At 38.2% G+C, this 27,002-nt stretch overlaps 1 long non-coding RNA gene across 1 annotated transcript; it reads left to right on the top strand.

The window, feature by feature from the left end:
- The first annotated feature begins 12,366 nt into the window (after positions 1–12,366).
- On the top strand, positions 12,367–24,351 carry LOC137853747 (uncharacterized). The gene is made up of 3 exons (XR_011094693.1): positions 12,367–13,368; positions 14,860–15,025; positions 17,350–24,351. It is a non-coding gene; the product is annotated as an uncharacterized lncRNA (long non-coding RNA).
- The last annotated feature ends 2,651 nt before the right edge of the window (positions 24,352–27,002 follow it).

The raw sequence follows: 27,002 nt of genomic DNA, 5'->3' as shown, positions 1-27,002 counted from the left end.
TTCTGATAAAATATTCCTAACGATTCCTATGTCGCAATCACAAGGAGTTCCCCAAAAGACACTAGTTTCTTTTTGTTTTACATCAACAGTAGAAGTTTAAATAAATTTATCAGCCTAACTCCCCTGGGCATCATAAGAAAAGAAGAGATGTTCTGAGTGCATTCCATGACAACTCTTGGAGTGTCTGAGCTCTGCATGGCACTATAAAACCAGGAGAAATCCCTATTTATATAACAAATATACCTAGAATAGACTGAATATACCTTATATAACATATACCCAACTCCATCAGCCAGTATAGGAAAAAAATACTAATACACAGATAACTGGAGCTTAGTGCATGAGTAGGAGTAGTCTGCATTCTTGATTTCCCATGTCCCTAACCAAGGATATGTATCAAAGTAACCATAATAAGTAGCTGCAATACATTTTTATCGTCTCCTCAATACCACTAACAACATGTTTTCAGACTCTCTTTTTTAAAGAGACAACATAAGAATTTAATTCCTTTGCCATTTTTTAAAAATTATTTTATGACATTTTGTTTGTGAAAAAGAAAACTAATTGCTAGTATTCTTCTTGGGTTATGTGTTGTAAGTTCCTGGGTTTGCTTATTCTACATTACCAGGATCTGTATTTCTGGGAAGACTTCAGTGAGATTCACCAGCAGGTAACAACAGTATCTCTATTTCAACCCCAAAGCAGAGGAGTTGGTAATTCCGAAAAACGATGCTTTTAAGATGCCTTGCTTTTTTCCATTAATATATATATATTATATATATTATATTTTCTTCTTGTTTTCATCCTGTCAAAGCCATTGCCATTTAAAAAGGCACAGTGGGCTTAATCAGATTAGAAAAAATCTATCATCCATCCTGCTGTACTGTCTAGGAAAATGGCACTTGCAATAACATTTAAAATGATGGTTTAGGCTTTTTCTCCAAGGGAAACAAAGCTAGCTCTTGTCTGGCTAAATAAGACAATGTGTTCCTTTTTTTTTTTTTTTTTCCCCTTTTTTTTTTCTTTTTTTCTTTTTCTTTTTATTTTCCTGAAAAATAGATGCAAAAAACTTTGTCATGCTGTAAAAATTTCTAGAAAGCTGCTCTGATTGCCTTAATGTGTCACACAGCAGGCAGTGAGGAGAAATATCAAATTCATACGGCCCATAACAAGTGTGCCCAGACACACTGGCTGAACTATTAAATCTCTGTGAGTAGCTGGGGGTAGTGGTGGATCACTGCACAGCTGTATCCAGTCACGGTCTGCAATAATAAGCCATGCTGGGTGACATGTTAAAAGAGCCTCTAACTGCTTCAACATCTAATGAAACGTTTGGGACAAATGACATCAGTTTCCACGAGCTAAGAGCTCAGCTTCTGTGATCATTACATTTGGGCAGGGAATAAGACATTCTAAAACCTGCAGGATTTAATCAAGCTGGGCTTGCAGATATCTCTCAAGTATAGCTCTAAAACTTAGAGCAGGCTTCCCATTTTGCATTGCAGAGCCCTCCTTCTGCACCAAATCCTTCTTCCCTTCGATTTCTGCATATAGCCAGGCATATTTTCTTTCATACTGAGAATGGTGTGCACCTCTGGCTCATGCACATTTGGCTCTTTTCTGCATTGTCATACGAGATAGTGCATGTCCTTGATGGCATGCTGACTGCAGCTGTAATGACAAAAGGAAGACCCTGATGGCAGGCATCATTCTTGCAAGGGGCAGGAAGTTTATGTTGGGGCGTAGAAGTCATATCTTTGTAAAAAATAAAACTAAAGAATAGCCAACAGCAAAACACAAGTAGGCCTGCTCCTGTGGAGGCTCTCCATGGGCCACAGCCTCCTCCAGGCTACATCCACCTGCTCCACTGGGGGCTCCTCCACAGGTTGCAGCATGGAGATCTGCTCCATGTGGGACCCATGGGCTGCAAGGGGACAGCCTGCTCCACCAGGGGCCTCTCCACAGGCCACAGGTAAACTGCTGCTGCGTGCCTGGAACACCTCCTGCCCTCCTTCTGCACTGGCCTTGGGGGCTGAAGGGCTGGTTCTTGCTCCTCTCTCCCAGCTGCTGTTGCACAGCAGGTTTGTTTGTTTGTTTTTTTGTTTGTTTTTCCCTTCCTTAAATCTGCTCTCCCAGAGGACCAACCAATGTTGCTCCCTGACTAAGCTCTGGCCAGCAGCAGGTCCCTTTAGAGCTGGCTCTGACCTGACATAGGGCAGCTGCTGGGCTCTGCTCACAGAGGCCACCCCTGCAACCTGCCTGCTACAAAAACCTTGCCACATAAATGCTATTATGCTTCACTTCAGATTGTCAGGCTCTGAACATCACGTCCAGTAACATCGTTTTCAATATTTCACAAATGGGGTAGAGCATTTCTACAAATGATCAACTGCTTTGTGAACCTGAACAAAATGAGCTGAGAGCCAAATTTCTTTGGAATAGCCAGTCCTAAAAGCACTTTACAAGCACTTTTCTTCCTACTTTTTAAAATCTACTAATTCTACCTGAAGTTTTTAGCATCCAATTCTCCAGTGCTAACAGGAAATCTATGAAAGTCAATCTGCGAGGAGGGATTGTGGCCTCTTATGGTAATGCTTTCAATTCCTTCCTGCAGCTCCAGATTTATTTATTTATTTATTTTATCTCTTTTGTGTCATAAAGCAAATTATTTCCTCCCCCATAAACAAAAATAAAATAAAATAAAATAAAATAAAATAAAATAAAATAAAATAAAATAAAATAAAATAAAATAAAATAAAATAAAATAAAATAAAATAAAAAAATCAGAAGTACCACAGCATGGTATTCTCTTCTTTGTAGTGCTGGCCTGAAGTCTTGGGGAGGTTGTTTGAGGGAGATCAAAGCATTTGGGAAGTACAAGCAGTATTCAAAGGGAAAACTAGACAGGTGAGTCAGCTGCCTTTGGAAAAGGATGTGCCAACCTGGGCAGCACCAACCTGGGCCCTGTTTCTACAAGAAGAAATAAAAACATATCAGCAAAGTGGAAATAATGATTCTCCCAGGAAACCACCCTGACAAGCCACTAAACAGAGACATCCATTTAAACATCTATTTGTTACTGGCTATAAGGTCTGTCCCTAATGTAGGATACCAAAGCTGATACCTCCTGATTCTTAGTATGTTTTCACTCGGGTAAAATATGTTTTTCTTTAAGGACAAATAAATATCCCTGAGTTTCCCCTCAGGTGCAAATACACTATCTCACACTAACACAACATCTGTTTCATTCTTTATATTGCTGTAAAGTAGTTGAAGAGTTATTTAAAAACATATCTACAATATTTGACAGTAATTGTTTCTAAGGCTTTTACAGAGGTCACCAAAAATTCACTGTTTTTAAGGACAGCAGGCTAGCTCAGTTTGAAGATACTATCAAAAGGTATTGAGGTACTATTGCTTGGGATATGGGAGGTGTTTGGGATATGGGAGGTGCTTAATCTGTATGTTCTGCTGGAGCAAATTTTAAATGTACAGTATCAAGAATCTTTACAACTGAAATGGTAATTAAAGCCCTTCTGTCTTCCACAGGAACATGATGATGACAAAAATAGAGGCTATAATACCTTGGATACTATCACACTTCATATAAATTTAATGTTACATGACATAATGGGTATTTGGAACTGGTCCCTGTTCACTGAACCAAGTGAATGCTTGATTTTAATTTGGCCACCAAAAAGATATAGTTTTGCCAAAGGCAGAACATAGTACAGACCTCTTCATACAGCACTATAACAGCATCCCATCCTAATATTTTTCTTTAAAAAATAAAAAAAAAAATAAAAAAAGGATCCAAAAGGTCATTCTCTGAGCAGCTTAACTATAACTAGTTGAAGACCTAAAGACTACAAAGATGTGTTGGTACAAGTGCATTACGTAACATTATATAAGATTGAAACTACCATTCATTAATACAGGGGATGTATTTTTAGGCAGCATGATTATGATTCACTGCATAACTATGACAACACACTTCAAATGTCTGAAAATAAACCAATATTCCAGTAAACGACTTCAAAGCATAGAGGGCAGAATTCAGGCTTTTCAGAGTAGACATCACAACTCAGCAGGCCGTGGGCTGGCTTGCTGAGTGCAGTACAACTGTCCCTGCTTTCAAATACCCCTGTGGTAGTCTGTATCTACTCTCTGTTCCCACCTGCTGTGGTCCAGACAGCCTGGTTTCAAAAGCAGTACTAAACATTCCTAGCCTATTTGTGATCTGTAGATAAAAAACAGACAGAGATGCAATTTACAGCATTCATTTTTCTTCCAAAATATAATAATTTCTGCTTATTAGGATGGAACATATCTTAATCTGTTTTCATGAAAACAAAATAATATAATATTGTCTAGTTTTGCTGACTCTGGCTGACAAGCCAAGGGACTAAACCAAGTTCTGTTGTCTCAATAAATACATGAAACCACAGAGGAGAAAGATTAAGAAAATCTGTTTTTCATCAGTGAAAAAAAGTACTTATTCCACCAGAATTTCATATCTCCCACCTTCATTTAAGGAAATGGGACCTATTGTTTGTTATGCTGAGTGTCTGGGCACAGAAGCTCCTGGGCTTCATGTTCCTGCATACAGACTGCCTGTCTCACCAGAAATGTTACAGAAGTGTGAGAATAGCTACGTGGACAGGAAATGTTATTGAGTACTGCAAACTCCCTGTGCATTCCAGCAGGAGTATGAAGCCAAGTAGCTCTGGGCTAGGATTCTTGACTAAGCCATCACTCTATGGAGGAGGACATCCATTTCCATGCCTTTGAAAATGGGATGTCTTGTTCCTTTTTGTTTTCTCCTGATACTGCTCAAGACAAAAACCCCTTAGATAGGGTCATTTATCAATGTGAAGACATACTGTAAAATTCCCAGACCTTCTATCTGTGTGATAGCAGTTTGTCACTTTTTCTTGAGTAAATGATAAAAATATCATTATGATTATTTTATATAAATAAAAATAGATTCTTTTTAAAAAGCTTTGAAGGAAATCCAATAAACACTGCTTATAGTCAGCTAAAAACTTAATCTTTCCAAATTTAATAATCCAGATGACTTAAAATTACATACCTGAATCTGAGCTTGTAACTCTAGATTCACTTTGTAGTCAATGAGGGATTGCTACATTTCAAAGGTGATTCAGCTCATCATAAAATAATAGATTAAAGCAACTATTCCTCTGGAGGTGTCTATTTCTCTCAAATGACAATATGGCATAGGATGAATAACTTAGAATTGTATGTCTAATTTTTAGACTCTTAAATTTTGGCAGATGGATCCCACCATGAATATGCTAATGTAAGGCCTCTATGACAAGCACTATTAAGACAGCAACTTGGATAAAAAGAATTTGAAAGAAGTTAAATGATACTGCAGTTCCCATTACAGCTATGTTTTTCTCCTGCAATCATTTCACTACCCATCATAAATATTTCTTAGTGATATCTCCTGAAATGAAGTGCATATGCACCTGGTGCCACCAGCTGAGCTGTACAGCCCATAATCTTTTATGTGAGATGTCATAAGCATCAGGTACGACATCTTTACAGTACTTTTTAGCATGCTATTAAGGCATAAAAAGTCTATGATACAATGTGGAAAAGATTGTGTGGAAATGTTGATGACACTGGCTTTTATCTCCCCCTACACTCCAGCATCTTGATTTTAGACATTCATAAATAAGTATCAAAGAATTCACTAAAGAGAAAAAGAAAGCAAGTAATATATTAAATTGCCTGTAAAACATTGCATAACAATATATTGAAACACACCAGAATTGTATTGCAGCCCCTAGCTCAAAAATGCAGGATGATTCTGCTGCATTCTGTCTAAATCTAAATCTAAATCTAAATCTAAATCTAAATCTAAATCTAAATCTAAATCTAAATCTAAATCTAAATCTAAATCTAAATCTAAAACTTTCAAAGTTCAAGCAAAAAAAAAAAAAGAGAATGTTCTCATATTTTCTAGTATTAATCATAACAATCTCACTGCTATTATTTTGAACGGAACAGTGTGGAAGAAGTAGAATGTCATTTTGCCCTATTTAATAAGACCACAAAGGCTGAAGATTATGACAACATTTGGTAGAGAAAAAAGGATTTAATTTCTCTGTTATGTACGCAATGCTACTGGCCTAGGATATAAACACAAGGAACTGGAATTGTTCATTTTGGAGAAAGAAAATGATAATGCTGGCATTACTGAAGCTCAGAGTCACGTGCCTGGAATGTTAAAACGCCCAAGGCACATTATTTATACAGCATACTGTGTGCAAGTGAAATCCCGGCAATGCCCTTACACCAGACAGCACTGACACAACTGCCAACGAAGATCTGAAGGCAGATGCATTCAATAGATGTCTGTGGTCTTTATCCAGGGAGAAATCTGAAAAATGCACTTAAATTCTCCAGCCTTCATGGATTAGCTTCTATTTCCTTGACAAGTTTGTAGCATTTAAACTTTAAAACTTTTAAAGTTTTTAAAGTTCTCAAGCCTGGAGTACTACATATCTTTAACCTCAGTGTACCAAAACTGTTGGAGTCTCTTTCCCTGCACAGAGTACCGTCACACTGTCCTAAAAGCAATTTGAAAAAAAGAGGATAAACTGACTTGAGATTAAAGAAATATTAAACATCTGTTTTCAGGTGACTAAACTGAGCCTTTGGGTCCAAATCAATTTTAGATTAAGAAACTTAAAATGTCTCCATGTAGATGTCTATAGATGTCAAAAATCCTGCTACTTCTAATGGAGCCTGGGAAGCATTTCAACTCATGATAAAACAGACATCTAGAAGATGACTCAGCTGCCTGCACGTTGTTTTCCAGTGGCATCTGAAATGTCTTGAGGTATGCATGATGTCAAAGGGACCTATGGGAGACTCTTGCCTTTCTGGAGCAGCAGCTGGAAGCTAGAGAAGATTACTGAGGACATGGGAAATGACATTAATGTCTCTGTGGGGTGAATGAATCACACCACTCATGGTGGTCAGCTGACTCATTCCCCAAATCTCCACCAACTAAGAAGTCACCCCCTCAGACACCACTGGGTGCCAAACTGATCAGCCTAGTCTGATCCGCCCTAATTCTTTAAATGAATCCCACCTGTCAGAACCATTCAAGGAAAACAGATGCCACAGTTACATGATGCCAGATTTCTTCTTCAATGTAGAGGCACTGAAAAACCATTTGGCATCACAACAATGCAACAGTGCAATGTGATATCTTGTAGGGCAAATGCGATCAACTAGGAGGAGGAAGGTCACCACCTTCCTGCATCCCACCTGAAATATCTTTTGTAGCTATTCTGTGAATATTTTAAGGATGATGATGAAGGACAATAAAGCATTTCACAGGGAGCTACGTGACCTGGACATGGCCTAGAAAAAAACACTTAATATGTTAATATGCATGGGAAATATTATTATGCAGTATTGTCAGTATTCACCCCTGTTTACATGGAAATAAATTTCTGGCAGTGAAATTCTTTAAAGTATCAAGAAAATAATGAGAGAGATTCTGTGTTCAAAAACTGAAAACTAATAAATTCAAACATCTTTTCCCTAAAAAAAAAAAAAAAAAAAAAAAAAAAAAAAAACCATGCAGATATGTGGAATTTTAAATCCAGATTTGCATAGAGTTTTTGCAATGATGCTCTAGGATAGGTCATTTTGGTGCTAAACCAGCAGTGTTCTGCAGGAGGTCAGAGGAGAAGAGCACATAGGCCCCCTGTAGCTGTGAGACTTATGGCACTACTTAGTGGTGCTAATATGTTACGGAGTAATCCCCAGAAAAGTCCCCAGGCTCTTCCTGAGACACCACAAACCTTAGGGAATGTACTGATAGAGAAGGGTGAGAAGGGGCAAAGGCTCCCTTTTAGAGTAGGGTACACCATTCCAATTAACAGAGAGAGACCACTTAGGGACAGTGCTTGTTTCTCCTTTGATCTCTCACAGAATATCCGATCCCTCCCCAAAGCCACATAAGAAGTATGACTAGTAGCACAAGAAATTTTTATCACAATAAATTTTTAAATAAGATCAAGTCTGAAGATTTTCTAGGGGAAACCTCAGGAAACATTTCATGACTAAAGAATTAAAAACAAACATTTAAGAGAGATACGGAGCTTTAAAAGCAAGGTGTTTCTTAATGAAGCCCAGCAATGAGTTGTCTCTGATTAAATAGCGTCATCTAGAGAAAGGTGATTTCCTCATGAGTTGAGGAATTATTTCCCTTTTGTGTAGCAAAAGAAAGGTAACAAAGAGCTGTTGGGATCTCTTCTGTTTCCTGCAAATGTGACTGCAAAATTGCTGCAGAATTCATGGGCATTTATGAGGGAATCAGAGGGGATTTGGATGGAAAAACATTGTACATATAAAGTAATGTAATAATTACTAGTTTCAACTCAACATAATTACAAATGAGCTTCCATCAGCTACTAATTATCTTCTTGGTTACAAAGGCCATATTTTATTTAAATGAAGTGGAATGAAATGCTGTTAAAAGCTACATACATAGCACTAATGAGAAAATGCTTTGGAGGAGACCACTTGTCCCTTTAGGCCATCAAATTAAGGGTCTAGTTTTTAAAGGCATAAGAAGAAAAAGAACATAGGAATTGACCATCATCCTGAGCATCTTATAGACCCCAAATATAGCTGCTTTGAATGTGGTAACAAATGGTATTTGCAAAAAAACAGTTCATTTGTGATGGAACTGGTTGATTTTGAGTCTTTTCCAAAAAGAGTCTATCCCAAATCAACTTTTTGGACTGGGGACTTGGATCACATCCCTTACACCTTCTTCCAGGCACCATAGTAAAAGCACCTTCAGCACTTTCTGTAGTTATGCAGGTAAGCACATCCAAGCACATCCTCATTGGGTCCTGTACTGGGTCTGGCTGGGATGGAGTTGACTTTCTCCGCAGTGGCCCATACAGTGCTGTGCTCTGCACCTGTAGCTAGAACAGCATTGGTATCACACCAGTGTTGTGTTTGCTGCTGAGCAGTGCTGGCACAGCACCAAGACACTCTACAACATCCCCCAATAGGCTTGGGGTGGGCAAGAGGTGTGGAGAGGATGTCGCTAAACTGACAAAAGGGGTATCCCATCCCATATCATGTCTTACTCATCAATAAAAGCCAGGAAAGGGGATGGAGAAACAGGGACTCTTGGTAGGAAAGCATTTGTCATCCTGAGCAACTGAGACCATGGTTTCCAAGATATAGCCAAACACCACTTGCTGATGGAAAGTAGATATTTTTTTTCCTCCTTTTGCTTCCACACAGCATTTTATGATTTTTATTTTCATTAAACTGCTGCTTATCTCAATGAGCTGTGTGATGGAGCTTAGCTGCCCATCAATTCTTAAACCACCACAGATCTCAGGATGCCTAAGTAACATATGTATCACCTAGAGAACTTATGAAATAGCAAGTGAATTGAAGTCAGACCTTCTCCTGTACATAGGAGACCCTAAGCCCAAAGCCTCTCTCAAGACAATGTTATACATTAAAATTAAATAGCATTCATAATCATGGTTATTGCAATAAAATCTGAGGCCTAAACAGAGCAAGGCAGGGTAACCTGCAGACCTTTCCTAAAAATACACTCAGATGAGGAAAGAAGAAGGAAGCAACAATAACGTGTATGCCAGAAAATAATTTTTTTTTCCCAAATCATTGTGAAGTCTATAGGGTTAATGACAGACATAATGCACCGCTCGGACATAAATCCACAGTGAAATTAAAACATTGAGAGACAAAATAGTGGGAATGGAAATACCATAGTGATCAAAGACAATGTAAATCTTGTAAGAATAGCATATCTGTATAAATAATTTTGACATTTAAATGTCAAACTCATTTTATGACAACAACAGTAGCTGTCAAGTGCAAACGCACTGAGCTTTCCATTCACCTTTAAAATAGCAATTTAATATGTAATTTTAATATTTTCCTCTTCATATGCAAGGGATCTGTGTTGTGCTTACAGAATTTGTCATCTATAGTCAAAAATGTCATGAAACATTATTAATTTAATAAGTACCACAATCCTTTAAACTATGTTTATTATTTATTCCTACATGCTGGCCTTTCTTAGGACCAGGGCCACAGGGTCAAAAACTTGCAGTCTTGCAAGTAAATAGTGTAAGATACCCACTACTCCAAATAGACTTGCCGCTGAAGACAGAAATCCCTGCCATAAAGCCCCCAAGCATGCAGCTCTCTAGTCCCATGGACTAACAGAAGTGACAGTGGTCAACTAGTGTGCTCATGTATGCACAAGCATAAAACCTTGGCAAGCATCTCACAATGCAGCCATGAGAGGTAAAAGAACAGACACAACCTCAGTATACAAACCTTTACATACACCGAGTCTTCTTATTATAGTGTAATGAAAGTACATTATCTGTATTTGCAGCTGGTTCAGCTTACTTATAATTATCTGGCTCATTTCTTGTACATCACACTGAATACATAAATGTAATATCCAGAGATGTAGCAGAATGATAAAAACACAAACATAATTCATACAACTAGAAAAAATGAGGAGACAATATTACTGTGCTGATTAAGATTCCAAGTAAAAAGCACTTTTTTTTTTAAAGACATTTATTTTTTTCATTTTGTCTGAAAGAGAAAAAAAAAAGTTTGGCTTTAACCCTCCAATTTTACAGCCCATTTTAGAACAACATGAAATTATTTTGCAGTATTTAGTTATTTATATATTAACCACCAGATGCTCAGCACTCTATATTATATATGATTATTATTCTTTTGGATCTCTATTCAAACTCAGTAAAAATGGGATTGGTTCTGCAGTTTTTCTAGATAGTGACCTATGCCTCTTGTGTGTGGACTACATTTCCATGTGTGATTAAAGTGATAGGTGTCTTGCGGTTTATAAAACCCAATCCTATTTACTTAGCTGTGTTTTTAATTAAGTGTGCTTTGCAGTCGAACTCTCTGTGGCACTTGCATGGAGAATGCTATAAAAATAAAATGAGTGACTGAATGTAATATTGGATAGGGATTGCTGAAATGCATTTTAATGTATTTAAAGTGTGCTCATAAAACTTTTGTTGGACAGGCTAAAAATTCAAATTTCCTGGAGCAGAAGAAACTTTTATTTTTTTCATTATTTAACCAGAGTGACATATGACCAGATGTTACAGTCTATCCAGGAAAAAAAAATAAATAATATTTTATGTCTCTATTTCTCTTCTGAGTTTCATGTTTTTCTGTCTTACAGCTATTTTCATCAACCATAGCAGAATGGGTGATAAACAATATTCCTCTTCCTGCTTGCAGATTTGTAATTCTGGCTGCTGTGTCACAAGAACGAAGGACTCAAAGCACCAGCTTTTTGAATTCTGAATCTTTCAAAATCATGAGTACATCTTATATCTGGAAATTCAATCATCTTTGTATTACTTGATGACATCCTGTAAGAAGTAAATAATAATCTGGGAGTATATTCAGTACTTTGTGCTTTTGTTTTTCTTATGGAACATGCAAAATTTCAGTTTTGATCTCATTCAGCTGTTGCCTTTACCCATGCAAAACAAAAGGTGGTCCCTGCCCATAGGAGTATATGGTCTCAACCACAGTTTGCAGAGACATAGGGCAACACATAAATTGTGCCAGATGGAACAATGGAGAGAAAAACAGACGCTCTAAAAATCCACTTTAGAGTAAAGTAGACCAAGCCTCCAAAGCATCTCTTTCTCTGGAGAGATTATAAAAGGAATATTAAGATTTCAGATCCAGACATCCACTTTACAGGTGTCTAAAATTAAAGGAATTGAATCTCAAAGAGTCAGAGTAGCTATTTACTGCCAATTTTCTCAGGGAATCACAAGCTTGAGACTGTTTATAAAAGGACAAGAAAAGAACTGGTTTTGTGCAAATTTATATGGAGATGATCTCAGTCATGAGATCATGCTGCCTGGCAGAAAGAACCAATGAGAGTTTTTGAGATTTTACCACATGGCTAATGGAAACTGATATTGTGGATGGATCAAAAACAAGAGGTGAGAAATGACAGATCTTCCTTATCAGGTAAAGTCAGCCCTGAATGTGTAGAGATTTTAGAAAAGTTGTTATAAATATATTGGGTGATGTCAAATGAAAGCCATCAAGTTTTGATGCAGAAAATCTAGACATTTGGAATTATACAGTACTTTTCACAAAAGTAGTGCTTGCCTCTAGTGAAAAAATACAAAAAAAAAAAAAAAGGCATTCTTTCTATATGCACAAGATATTTTTTTTTCACGAGAAATACAAAAATCAGTAATGTCTTGCTGCTTACATCTCTGTTCTCTTTCATAACTAAATTTTTCTATTTTCTTCACTACAGACATTTTTCCAAGGTCTTCCGAGATCTTCCATTATGCCCACTTGAACAGCTTCTTGTTATAAAATTGTTTTTTAGCTGAAACAGCCACCCTAATCTTCCTTCTGGAATCATAACTAAATCAGATTGACACCCACCATGATACCAGGAACTTCCCAGCAATGCAATGATGCAATGAATGATTTTTCAATGTATTTTTTATACATAATTCTATTTCCTCATTATATTCTGCAGTAATAAGACAATACTGCATATGTGGGAGAAACTTTATTAAGTTGCAGGGGCAAAATGTTCAGCTACTGCTGTACCACTGGGTACTCCTTGGTTTTGTGAGTCAACTTGCATGACTCACTGAATACCCTGCATTATATTCCAGCTGGGAACAGCTAAAGAAGAACTAATGCTCCTTCTGGTGACCACTTTCCCCTCTGAACTGGAGCACGGGAGCTCTTGCCTCAGATCCCAACTCAGCCACAGACTTTCTGTGTGATCCTATATGTGTTTGCATCACATCCGCTACACAATGGTCCATGCCTGTTCTTGACTCATACCACTTGCCCTCCTGCATATTTACTGGTAAACCAAGTTCAGTCAAAGACTTCCATTATGTTCTGGGATATTTCTGTGGGAAAAGCCAAAGTTCTTGTTCATACAGTGTAAAATGATTAGGCATGGTGGGACTGGTCAAGCTGCAGCTAAATCCACCATCATCTTGTTTGCTTATTCTATGCTTTTCGGGTGCTGGGAGCCTGAGCTGCAGCTGTGACAGTAGCTCACAAGGCAAACAGAAAGTATTTGGATTAGGCAGCAGCATGCTTATACCTGTTTTTGACTTGTACAGTGCGGCTGAATCAACAGCCTTTTGGTATATCCCAGGATATTTGCTTTTATCACAGATCTTCACTTGCAGAATAGGAATCATCCCAGCTTCTTTCACTCCTTTGTCTATCCTGGATTGCAAAAAGAGAAACAACAGCACACATTCTCTGGTGAGTGATGAGAAACATGTATAGCAGCTTTTTTAGTGCTTTTAGTAGGTGTACCTCCTCCTATTAGTTCCTGTATTAAAGCAGCTAAACACTCACACAGATGAAGAAGGGAACTGTATTCTGTGTCATGATCCTGAAGGTAATCTCTACACTCTTATACTTATGAGGAGCATACTCTAATGATTGAAATTAGCCACTTGCTGCACTTTGAATTTCTACAATACAACCTGATATTGCATAAGAAAGACATAAAGTCACGGAGAAAATGTGATAGCTTTTGCAAAGCCATATTTTAAACAAAGCAGACTGCATGCTGCTAACTGCAGGAGGGGTGAGTATTTCTTTACACCCATTTTTTACATGTCCATGTCATTAAGCGAGCGCAGCCTGAGTTGCCTACATGTTCTTTGGCTGTGTACAAACCTCTAGATTTTAAAACTAAACATATTTTTACTTGTTGTTTCACTTTTGTAAACAAAGCAGTGGACATTGACAATATTAAACTTTGTGTCTTAAAGAAGTCTGGAGCACAAACTCAAGATGGATGCTAAGCCTGAAGGGTGAGACAGGGAGTGCTCCTCCTGTTTACCCTTGAAGAACAAGGGGATGTTGTACAAAAGGAAGCAGGGTTTTCAAAGAAAAGAATAAGCTTCTGTTATACTAACAACATTCCCTCAGTAAATAGTTAGAAATGACATTTTCAAGGATCACAAAGAATATAAATTTCATGTTAATGTATTAAATTGTTCTGCACATCCTAGAGAATTGTGGCACTTGAATTTGAACAGAATTCAAGGAATTGTGAATATGTGATTTTTCTGCAATTTTTCTTTGTAATACTGCATTATCAGTGGTGTTTCCAGTACAAAGCAAACATGCCATCCAGGCACAAGAAACGCTGAAAGCAAGCATAGCAATGTTCTATTTTGGAAAAGTACTCTTATAAAAGGTAGGTAGGAAAGGGCACAGTCCTGATGCACTGTGTAAACATTCTGGGCTAGATTCTCAGCTGACAGAAATTGTTACTGTTCCACTGAGCAAAGACGGACAGAACAAGGTTTATAGGAACTCAAAATCTTATCCATGATGACATTCTTTAATTATTGATCACAAAATTGAGCCTCTTTTCTGAGCACCTGCTAGTAAGCAGTTAAGCTTTCCTGACTCCAAAAATTTACAGATACCCATAGTTCACCCTGTATGATCAACATTACACAACTGTTTCTAACTCCTTGGTTTCTATCACCACTGAACTTTGAAGAAAAGCTATCTACAGAATGTGACATGTGGTATCCCTTTGTTGTAAGATTGTTATTTCATTACTGATTATAACATACAAAACATCTTGGTACAGCTCTTTGGCACATATAAAAACAATGGGATATAAAGCTTTATACTTCTGTTTTACCTTTTCTTTATCCTTATCAATTCTCTATAAATTAATACACTTGCAGTATCATCTAATTTTTTTTAATTTTTTTTTTTTCTCAGAAGACTGAGAGGGGATCCTATTAATGTTTACAAATACCTGAAATGTGGGAGACAGAGGGATTTGGCCAAGCTCTTTTCAGTGGTTTGTGGGGACAGGACAAGGGGCAATGGACACAAAATGGAGCACAGGAAGTTCCTCACCAACATGCAAAAGAACTTCTTCACGGTAAGGATGACGGAGCACTGGAACAGGCTGCCAAAGGAGGTTGTGGAGTCTCCTTTTCTGGAAATATTCAAGGCCTGTCTGGATGCCTACCTGGGCAACCTTCTCTGGGGAACTTGCTTTGGCAGGGGGGTTGAACATGATGATCTCTTGAGGTCCCTTCCAACCCCTACAATTCTGTGATTCTGTGGTAAATAAGGGGCATTTGAGACAAATATTTTTATCAGTTCATCTCTTTCTGATGTACAAATAATGCAGGAATGATGAGTGCTTTGCTTTCTGAAGCCTTACCAGGTACCGGCTGGTGGTTGGGCATGCTGCTGAGGGTTGATATCACTGCTGTGAAGATCTCACTGCTGCTAATGGTGTCGCCATTGCTACAAAAGAGCATCTCTGCAACCTAGTAGGGTGATGGCTAGACAATGACGTTAGAAGTGTGCCTTTTTAATGAGCTCAACCATCCCAGGGGGCAGGAGAGCAAGGAAGTGATGACAAAAGGGACATTTTGGACAGAGCGGTGGAAAGTTGGGTTGTGCTTTTTAGACACTTGATCTAAAACCTCCTTCCTGCCACAGAAAGCATGTGCAGAAAGTATCCTCCTCCCCTTCCTCACTAGAAAAACACAGCCACCATTAGTCTGTTTGTCTGTACTCAGCTGCCAGCCAGGCTGAAGGCTCCAGTTAGGCATTGAATGGCCTGCAGCATTAGTGAGGCTGGGCAACTCCGCACATGCTGTCTGTCTGCTTCTCACCAGCATAGGATGCTGCCTGTCCTTGTGCTACATACACTCTGCTTGTGTGACAGGGTCACTTCCATCATGGCACATGCACTTACAGCCCATAATGTGTGACATTATTGCAAAGTTACAGCATTGAGTGTGTTGTATATATTCACCCGGTTTATTTCATCTTTGTAGTGACACAACACTGAAATGACTCTTGCAAGTATTAGTTCATATTGGTGCAGAAGTTTTCCAGTCAGAGACACTCCCCAAGGAAATCAGGAGGAATGCTGAGCAGCTATGGTGGGGAAAAGAGCAGTATCATTTACTGATACTGAGGCACCTTGCTGAAATACTAGCTACTTCTTTTTGCGCTAGAGAGAACTGTGCTGGGAAATACCTTTGCACAACCATTGCTATACTCACTGATAAAAAAAATACTAAGCATAAAAATGCATTGGGTTTTTGATTCTTCAAACTCTTCTGCAGCTGCTTAATTTCAGGTGTTTGCAAGAACCCCTCTGGCTTGAGCTCAAATGTGTGGCAGTGTTAGGCTGCAGGCACATAATGCTGGATTCTTAAAATGTGCCGCCAGAAGTGAGGGTCAGTCCCTCCATGCCATATCTGTGATCAAAGTGCTGAAATCAATCTTACAGTATTTAATCAATAAGTACACAAACCACTGTTTTTGAACCATGAGTGCCCATATAATAGAAAAATCTTGAACATTTTTTTTTTTGTATAGAAAATATATCAAAAATCCAAACAATGAAAAACAAGGACACAAGAATCAAAGCAGGACTTTGCTGTTTTTTTCAAAGTGAAATTCAACTGTAGCACACATCTGTAAGGGCCACAAGATCACAAAATAGATTGAATTTAGCTGCCAGACAGCTATAAAAGCTTTTTTGAATGCATGGACATCCCAGGGCTTCTTATTCACAACAATATTTTTAGTGTCTATTTTTTTCTTTTCTCGACAACAAAATAAGCCCCCAAATAGCCAAAATGCTATAACACCATCCCTGCTAGTACTGCAGGATAATGACCCAAAATCAAATAGATTAGCTTAAATTGAAACATTTTTGGCATCGTAACAGAGCCATTATGGGATATTTGGTTACCATAGAAACACAGGTAATGAATGAGGCGCTGTTGCTAAATCATGAAACCTGAAATAAATTAATACAGACATTGGAAACATAACCTCATGTATTACATTAAAGGACCAATCTCCCTGACACACCACTGTCTCTAGAATATAAACTCTAACTTTACTGATTGCACAAATCTAAAAGACGGGCTGTGCCTGGATGTCATTCACATACAAAATTAGTATTTGCTCAATATTTGGAAGGGAAAAGAGGATGTGAAGTTTTAGGAACTTGTTGCTATACATTTGCCATTCCCCCCTGTTACACAAACTGTTTTAAACAAGCAAATAATACTGCCTGAAGGGCAACATTTAACAAAGAGGGCAGAACCACTGCAGCTACTACAGCACCAATACAGAATCTGTAACTACCATAACGCTGTTTTTCTGGCATTTCTATTTTCCGAGTTTTAAGGTTAAATACCAGTCTGATGTTATTGGCTTTTCTCCAAGGTACATAAGGACTTCACCTTTGCCTTCTCCATCAAGCAACTTTGACAACAGCTATGAAAACAAGTCTCCACTCTGCTTTACCACATTGAAAAACCTCAGCCTCTACTGCCATTGCCCAAAGGTGAAAACCATATGAAGCCTGTATGAAGGTCTGTGCAGTGAGGCAGAGAAATGTGTACTTGTGTTTTCTTTTTCACACACACATGTAATTTTAATGTCAGCACCCACAGGAGCAAATTCAAAGTCTGAATCTCCACCAAATTTATGAACGCACAAAGCTGGCCCTTTCAATTCTCTAATCCCATGCCCATGATTCTCAGCTTGCTCATCTCGGCCCTCATTCTTCCTTCTCTTCTCCTTTTTTCTACCTGTATCTCTCACACAGCTTCTCCTACACAGAAAAAAAAAAAAAAAAAAAAAAAGAGGTGTACCAGTGTGAATTTAAAACTCTATTGTAAATATTTCCAGTCCAGTATAGGGCTTTGACGCACAGAACATTTATTACACACAGGACAAGTCTCTGGAGCTGATTGACAGATTTGTCAGGATACTTGAGAAAGGGGTTTGAATTTGAGTTGCTGCATTTGCAGGACTGGAGAATCAGTATGTACAGTAGAATTTAGGACACATTAGTTCATTTGTTTGTCTTGCAGTCATAATTCAACTACCTTCCACTAGCAAGAGTTAACAGTAATATTTTAATATTCCTTGTTTCTGATTCTATTATTACAGTGTTATGAGAGCAATTAAAGGAAAATTATTCTCTGGTAATGCTGATAGTTATAATCTCATCTTCCATTTTATCACTGAAATATGACAACTAGTGTTGTCTCCACCTTCCAGATGAAAAGGAAACAAAATAAATCTGTGGGAGACAGCCTCATTCCTTTATTCCTGATGAAAATTTTACAAAACAGAAGATACCAGCAAGTAGCTGAAATAAGAGATGTTGAAAGTGGCACCCAATACACAGGAAACAATGACATGATAAGAGAAGGCGAATTTCTGGATTGTACCCTTTGTTTGCCATATTTATCTTTTCTCCCACAAAGATGAGTAGAGAAAATTGTGGGTTATTTTCAACAGGGTTGTATAAATCTTTCCATAAGTCTTCAAACAGATGGTCGTCACCAGAGGATAGGTTCCCCAGACCAGCTGGCAGGTCATCTTCAGTACCTGCATTTCAGTTTATAGCTGGGTTTTCTAGCATGGATAAGCTCCTACTTTCCAGGGAATTATAGCGCCTCTCCCCTGGAAGCAGCTGGCACAGTTCACACCACACTTGCCACCCTAGAGGAGGTGATTCCTACACTTTAGCAATGAGCTTCATGGCATGTATCTTTCCCTCAGACATGTCAGGAAACAAAAAGCTGTTAATTTTCCAACACTCTTCAGACTGGATAGTTGCAAATTCATAAGGCATTTAACATGTAAACAAAGCAGTACTCTAAATGCAGTACCAACACAAAGGGGTATTGCTTTAATTCTGTTCCAAAATAATCTCCAAAAAGTCCTCTTAGCAGAAGACTCATGAAGAAAGTCTTACACCTTTACTATCACTGATTTTGATTACACTGAATAAGTCCAAAAAGTCTGCATGGCTACAAAGACCAGGAAGGTTGAATTTCTTGATCTTCCCTTGTCCTTCCTTGTCCTTCTTGGGCTTGTACACATGAGAAAAAGACGAAGAAAAAGTTTGATGAAGAACTTTACCAGTGGTGGCTGGGATGGTATTAATTTTCTTCATGGCAGCCGATATGGTGCTATGTTTTAGATTTATAGTTAAAACAGTGTTGATACCACACCAGTGTTTGGGCTATTGCTGAGCAGTGCTTGTATAGCACTGAAGTTTCCTTGTTCCCACTCTGTCCTGACAGCATGTAGGTTAGGGCTGTGCAAGAAGTGGGGAAGGGATGAAGCCAGGACAGCTGACCCCAAGTGACTGAAGGGGTATTCCATGCCTTATAACTTCGTGGTCAGAGGTAAAATCTTGGGAGGAGGAGGATGCAGAAATGTTCATTGTTGTGGTACTTGTCTTCCTAAGCAACCAGTATGTGTGCTGAGGCCCAGCTTTCCAGGAGATAGCTGAATATCTGCCTGCTGACAGGAAGCAGTGGATGAATTCCTTATTTTGCTTTGCTTGCACTTGCAGCTTCTGCTTTACCTAAAATCCTCTTTTATCTCGAGCTGTGAGTCTTCTTGGTTTTGCCCTTCCAGTTCTTTTCCCCATCCCAGGCAGTGAGTGCCTGGGTAGGGGGCTTAAAATACAAGAAGAGGGAGATAAAACTGAGGCTCTGGGATGAACTTTTTTTTTAATATTTCATGATCAAAGTGGCAAATCCCAAGGTTGGAAAGGGTAGATGACAGCTCACCAAAAGATCAGGCCCTGTTCCAGGAATAGCATCAAAAGTGACTTCCCACAATCTTTCCTATGGTGGCTTAGCAACTGAGATGAGACAGGTCTTCCCCAGTGAACCAGGGTTTAGAAACTTTATGATTTTCCATTTTAAATGTCCTAAAAATATTTCTAGATTTTGTAAAAGATAACCTGAATTATTGATGTAATATCCTTTTGGCAATATTCTTAATGGTTTTGTGTTTGCTTGTTTGTTTGGTTTTGTTTTGTTTCTTAATTACTGTAACAAACTCTCTGTAGTCAGATTTCACTTCAGCACATTAAAGAAAGAAATAGGCTCATAGTTCACCTAATGAATATACATCTCAATAAAATCAAATAGTGCCGGAAGACCACATTTTAAAACTTTTTTTTTTTTTTCTCATGATTGATCCAAAGAAAATCCTTTGCTAATTGACTGCCATCCAACTGTGAGGTACTTAGGTAGTAACATTTAAGTAATTGTAGTCATTTTAGTATTAAAAGAACAACTACTATATTAGCTGCTTGTGTAAATTATTTTGCACAAAAGACATTTCTAACTTCCAGTGCTAACTTTTTAAAAATCTTGCCTAAAATGTGAAAGTAAAATCCTGATTGTGTTGAAATCAGAAGCAAATCTTCCACTGATTTCATCAGGGCCCCTTTTGCCTTGTATTTGTTAGGGCATGTGTGGATCAAAATGATAAGTCTATTGTCAAACCAATAATTTAGCATTTAGATAAGTCTTCCCTCTGGATAGTGCACTTTGTTTTGTTGATTGGTTATAAATGCCATAGCATGTGGAAAGCTCTGTCTTCTCAAGTTATGAATGCATTCACAAAGCTCTGGAAAATTGGTTGGGTGTTCTTTACTACTTGTGGCTTGATGCTGATCATCCTTCACACAGCACAGTGCACAGAAATGCAGACATAACTCTGTTGTTATTTTCAGTCTCTGAGGACTGCAGGGCCAGGAAACACTGCTAAGTGATACGGGACAAGAGTGTCATGGGTCTCCAGCAGGAGAGGGAGCCCTGTAAGAGTATTTACATGAGGTCCCTCCACTGCTGCTTGGAGACCGGGGAAGGCATGGATGATCAGAACAGGGGAAGAGAAGGAATCAGATGTTCGAAACAGAAGCCATTGGGAGACTGAAAAGAGCAAATTCAAGACCCAGGATCAGATTTTCTAGATATAGCAAGTGGGGTTTTATTCAGAGGGCCACATCTTCATGATGGGCCTGCAAAGAAGCCCTTTGGTCACCCTATCACTTATTCCAACAAAATACCAGCGTACAAAGCTCTCTGAGGCCAGTACATAATTTCTTCAGAGCTTCTGCCATTTGGAATATAAGTGTCCTAATGTAGCTGCATTTACAAAAAACAGGATAGAGATCTTAAAATTGTCATGACAAGAGTGCACGCCGATTTGTTGGTCTTTCAGATCACTGTGTACTTGCACTGCAGCAGCCAGCCAGGGGAGTGGAGATACTGCTTCTGTATTTTCAGTTATTTCTTTTAAAGCAGGCTAATGAAAACTCAATAGAAAGTGAAAAATGTTATGAAGTCCTTGTTGGCTTCACCAAACACTATAGTCAGGAACATTCAACAGCCTAAAACTTCCTTGCCTGCTGTTCCTAGATCAACTGCTTCCGCCCGGTTTCTCTGAGGATCTAACTACATTGCAGCAATAAATTTCACCAGCTGGGTGGGGAAAATATGGAGAACCTCTCCCTCCCAAAATACAAACAAGTGCAGTTGTGCCACAGAGGCAAGGCAGAAACACACACATATTCTGCATATGTTCATGCACCTAAATATATCATAGATTTCCTACAAAAGTCACTTTTAGAGACATTCAGTATATTAATTACTATAACAAACAGCACAGCAAAAAATATTGGCTGTAGGCTGCCATCTGCTGTTTTATGTAATGAAAGGTCACTCGTGAGAAGATTTTATTCACAGTACATCAGCACTGCAAACAGAATGACAAATCTTTTCCCATGGCAGGCTGAGGGCATCGTATTCCCATTGGTGGCAGTTGATGAAGTTTCTGGAAGTTGGTTGGTTTTCTAATCCTGGTTTATAGTTTCCCCAAACTCTTTAAAAAGTCACTGCTTTGCACAGGTATAGGTATTGCTTATTAATTATAATTTAAAAGGAATATGATTTGAAGCTTGCTGTCAGGTTATGAATCTCCCAACTGTACAAATTCAAGCACATGTGCAATCCCCACAGAAGCTAAACTAATAGGGAAAGCCTAATTTTTGTGGAGCTTTATGTCATGTATATAACTGCACATTATTTTTTTGCAGTAGCATTAAAGTTTTATATTCATCAGATGGCATGCCCTGAAGGTTCTCCATCTGTTTTCCTGGGCTTTTAAAATCATTTAATGACTTATTGCAGCTCAGAACACTAACATTTTACTGGGTTCAAATGCAGCATGTAGATTAAATGAACACGTGCTAATGAGGAAATATTGGTTCTCTTATTTAGCTGACATTTACATTAAGATGTACAAGATGTGCTCACAAAAAAAAAAAAAAAAAAAAGCTCTAGAGATAAAAAATAGACTTGGATGAATCAGGATTTTTGCCACTGACTTGAATGAGTTAAGGATTTCTTCTGATATATCTGATATATCTTGGTCTTAATATATAAATCCCAAACCTGCATAAGCTCCAAATCTACAGACTTTCAGACTGCAAATAGTGCTGTCAGTTTTGCAAGGGGAAGGGACATGAAATTCTCTCCATATTGGCTATATTCTTAGCAAAAGTTTCTAGAGATCACTTCAGCATGCAGTGCGCACCTCCATCTTGTGGTCGTTATTGTTTCAGAAATAGTACTGTCTATACTTCAGTTCTTAATCCGAATCATTCACCCGTTTAAAAAAAGTCTCAAGTCCCTATTACAAGTAATGTAACTGACTGATGGGCCAACAATACAGCTGAATTTTGCAATATTTGGGCATCACATTACTGACAATGTAATCAGAACTATATTGTAGTAACAGACCTTACTACTAAATTACTTTTATGTTCTTTAAAGACAGTTGCAGAATGGATGTAATTCTTTATAATATGAAACTATCTTTGTTCTTTGATCTTTGTTTGCTTGTGTGTTTTAATGGATCTCAGTGGAAAGTACAGAAATACATGGTGATGTGTACATATATGCATTTAGAAGTGTATGGTTCAGAGTGTACATACTTTGCAGTTTCTCAAAGAAAGATAATAGAGGTTTCAAATAAAGCCTTTGGAAGATAAGAGCATTATGGAATTTCCTGAGGCTTGCTGTTTACACCCATGAGTCTTCGACAACATAAATTTGTTGGAGCCACATTCTGAATTTTATTGTCTCTTCTCAAAAACAATGAACCTCTTAAAATATTGAACATGGCACTTCTCAATTGCTTGAGCTGACAGGAACATCAGCACAAATTAGAACACAGGAACAACAAGCACAAATTAGAACACAGGATAATCTAAATAGCTGCAAAGAAAAAGCCTTTTACTATGACAGTGGCCAAACACTGGAACAGCTTGTACAAAGAGGCTGTGGGATCTCTATAGTTATGTTGGATATTAAGAAGAACTTCTTTACTGAAAGGGTTGTTAGGCATTGGAGTAGGCTGAGTCACCATCCCTGGAGGTCTTTAAAAGCCATTTAGATGTAGAGCTTAGGGATATGTTTTAGTGGAGGACATGTTAGTGTTAGGTCAGAGGTTGGACTCGGTGATCCTGGAGGTATCTTCCAACCTAGATGATTCTGTGATTCTATGATTCTGTGAACTACTCAAAAGCCAATGGGACACAGCCCTAAGCGACTTGCTCTAGCAGACTCTGCTTTGATTAGGGGAACTGGATGACAGACCTCCAGAGGTACCTTCTGGCCTACTTCCCTCCTTTACTTTCTGAAGACTTTTGTTGTTCACACAGCAATAACAACATGATACAGAAATTTTCCACTGGCTTTCACTTAGGCACTTTGGCAGTCAATGAAGAAACAGCACAAGACATTGGAACAAAATATCTGCTTGGTGCTGTCAAATCTATCCGTCGTGCGTGCATGGAATGAGACAATTCCTACGAATGCACCCTTATAAAATGTTTGTTTCTTGTCTGTGTATTGGGGAAACAGCTACCTTTCTGTTATTTAAATGATATTCTTGGACACCATCTGTAAATAGCTTTGCCAGCCCAAAAGCACAACAACAATATGAGCTGTCACATTAGCAGGCAACATGAACAGTTTGTATTTTCCAGTTAGTGGAAAGCAATTAAGAAACATCAGAGTCACTCCAGCACTCATCACAATTGGATGATTGTTGTTAATAAGATACAAATGTCACCTTAAGTAAATCTATAGACAGGTTTTTTGTAAGTAGGACACACCCATTAACAACTCTGGGGATACGCTTTATGAAAAGCAGTGGTTGTTACCAAGTCTGTGCTGTAAGAGCCATCCTCTGCAGTCAGGTTGGCCAAAATGCCTTTTCGTTTTCCTGAAGGGAATTTTTGGTGGCTTGCTGAGTTATTTATTGCCAGTCTGTGGAAGAGAGGAGTTTGAGGTGCAGCATGAGGATTTTTATTTGTTAAACATAAGGTTGCCAATGACAGATTTCAGCATCCAATTTCCTTCCTCAAATCTTTTATTTATTCTGCCATCAGGGTAAACAAAAAGCAATCCCCAACTACACAGCAGCTTTATATACAAACATGTATTAATATAAGACCAAATATTATTATAAAGTAATTCCTATATGCAAATATATAGATTTGTATTTACATTTATTAATAGAAGTATTACAACACAGATAAGAAAATGCTAAATAAAATACTAAATAAAATATCTCATATCTGAATTCATGACAAAACAAATCCTAGTGCTATTTTGAATGACCTAGGCACCTTTAGACTGATAAACCAAGCATCTCAACTGACGGTCAGTGGATTTATCTGTTTAGTCCTGGGATGTATAACATGTATTTGTTTTGGAAACTCCATTGATGCTGTTCTCAATAGTCTAAAGCAGATTGTATGGTGACCTCTTTTGGAAAGATTAATAGAATATAGATAATCTGTTTCCAACAGAAGCATTAAATTCTTAGTGACAGATTTTTTCAAGGATCACCTCCTAGAATACAAAATTAAGGGTTATAATTTAAAATCAGTTTCCGATTCAGAAGAACATATGAAGCTGTATCAATGCCTGTAATTGGCATATGTAATGGCAGCTCCATAAATAATGTATGAACAACAATGATTGCTAATCATATTTGGAATCTCGTGAATGTAGCTCTGACTTCATTTGGTTTGAAATTGGAGGAAAACAGTAAAGTTTATGGGGCATGAAGATCTGCAGTTTCCTGTTACATATACAGGTTTCAAAGGGGTATTAAGAGTGCTTTCAAGCCAGTTGTTTTCTATAAAGGAAATGTTAACTCCTCCAGTAAAATATACAGGGCTTGGGATTTACACTTGGAGCATTTCTCATTGAAGAAATGGTATGGTAATGACAGATACTTATTTCTGGCAGATCTTAATATGAAGTTTTCTTCTAATCAGTTCTGTCTTCACTGTTCACTACTTTCCTAACTACATCTAAGAAACACGTAGTTTCTGTGCTTATGTAGAAAGGAAACAGATGACATACAGGACCATTATTTTTAATTTATTGTAAACCTTTCTAATTTCATTAGCTTTCAGTCCTGTAAAAATGTCTCCAGGGTTCAACAGACTACTGATCTCTCATCTTTTAAAGTCACCAACTGTTAGTCCTGAAGAAAAATATAAATTAATAAACCTAGAAAGGAAAGCATCTAGGCAGTGCATGAAAAAAATGGTGATTTTCCGAGCTCTCCCATTGCCTTCTTCTCTGTGAGCAAGGTGCCTGGTAGCAAACATTACTTTGATCTCTGGAGAGAGACAGCCTTCCCTATAAATCATGCTGGCAAGAACAAAAGGAAAGCAACACTTTCCTTTGATGCTTTGCCATGCACAGCTGCTGGTCTCGGCACATATAAAAGTAGCCTGCTCCAAACTCATCAAGTTGCAGCTCCTCAGCTTTTGGATTAGGCATGCTACTGAGTATCACTGTGTTAAGATGCTGTTCTCATCCCCATGCCATGGTAACTTGCCTGCTGTAAGGGATGGGAGCATGTTTGATCTGAACAGTTTGAATGGCTGTACATTTATTCTCTACCTTATTTCCTTGATGTCCTTTGTCACGGGTGCAGATCTTGTTCTCATCCTCAGTTTACTCTAGTTCTGTGCAGCATCTCCGCACCCTGCAGTTCCCTTGGCTGGAAGAAAACAAGCTGTTAGCACCACCTCAGCAAGTCTGTTGCCAGGGCAGAGGCACGTCTGCTCCTCCTAATCATGAGGAGCCAAGACAATGTTTTACGTATATTCATTTTATTAAGGACAAGGTAAGACAATTACTTCAGAAAGAGAAAGTACAGATCAGGAGTTGTATAGCAGATATCTGGCCCAGGATTAACATGGTGACTAAAAGCCACAGCCCTGGGCTGCATCTGGTAAAAAATAAGAGTGAACTGATTCTAAAAGAGATATAAATAACTTGACATTTAATTGGATGGGGGATGAGGGAGGAGAAAAAAGGAAGAGGTAAAATACAAGGAGAACTGAAGCTTCAGCTTTGCTACCATGATATTTTGTCAAATACAGAGTGGCAAGTAAGAGAACTGGCAGTTTCTCAAGGGTTTCTGATACCAAGATTTCTTGGTGCTAATCCTTTATAGGAAAAGCACAAATGCTTTGGTTCTTCAGAGGTAAGGTAAATGCACAAGAACAAGGCATGGCTATTAATGTAAGGCGAACAGATACATGATTTCAAAAAAGAAAGTCAGACAGTTCATTTAAAGGCAGGAAGGAAAAAAAAAATCAAGCAGTGCTTCTACATAAATTGGCTTTCACAGCTGACATTTTCTTTCTGTCCCTATAGTAAATGTTTGGTCAAGCACTTATTTCTGCCATTTTAATGACTGCTACCTACTACTCTTTGGCCTCTTTTAACATTCACACTTCCAATGGTTCATGCAAAACATATCTATCTATCTATATGCAGGTTCATTTAGACACACAGAGTGAACATCCTTGCCCTTTGGTCTAATATTTTCTTACTCCCCACAGAATTCTGCTGCTGTGATCTACCACTCACAGTTCAAATTCTTGCCTTTCCTTTTGCTCTCATGTACAATGCTTAGATTTTCTTTTTTCCTGTTCCTCTACCCCTTCTCCATCATGG

The sequence above is a fragment of the Anas acuta genome, chromosome 1, assembly GCF_963932015.1.
Source record: "Anas acuta chromosome 1, bAnaAcu1.1, whole genome shotgun sequence".
Lineage (NCBI taxonomy): Eukaryota > Metazoa > Chordata > Aves > Anseriformes > Anatidae > Anas > Anas acuta.
This window is presented reverse-complemented; position numbering and strand designations above follow the sequence as displayed.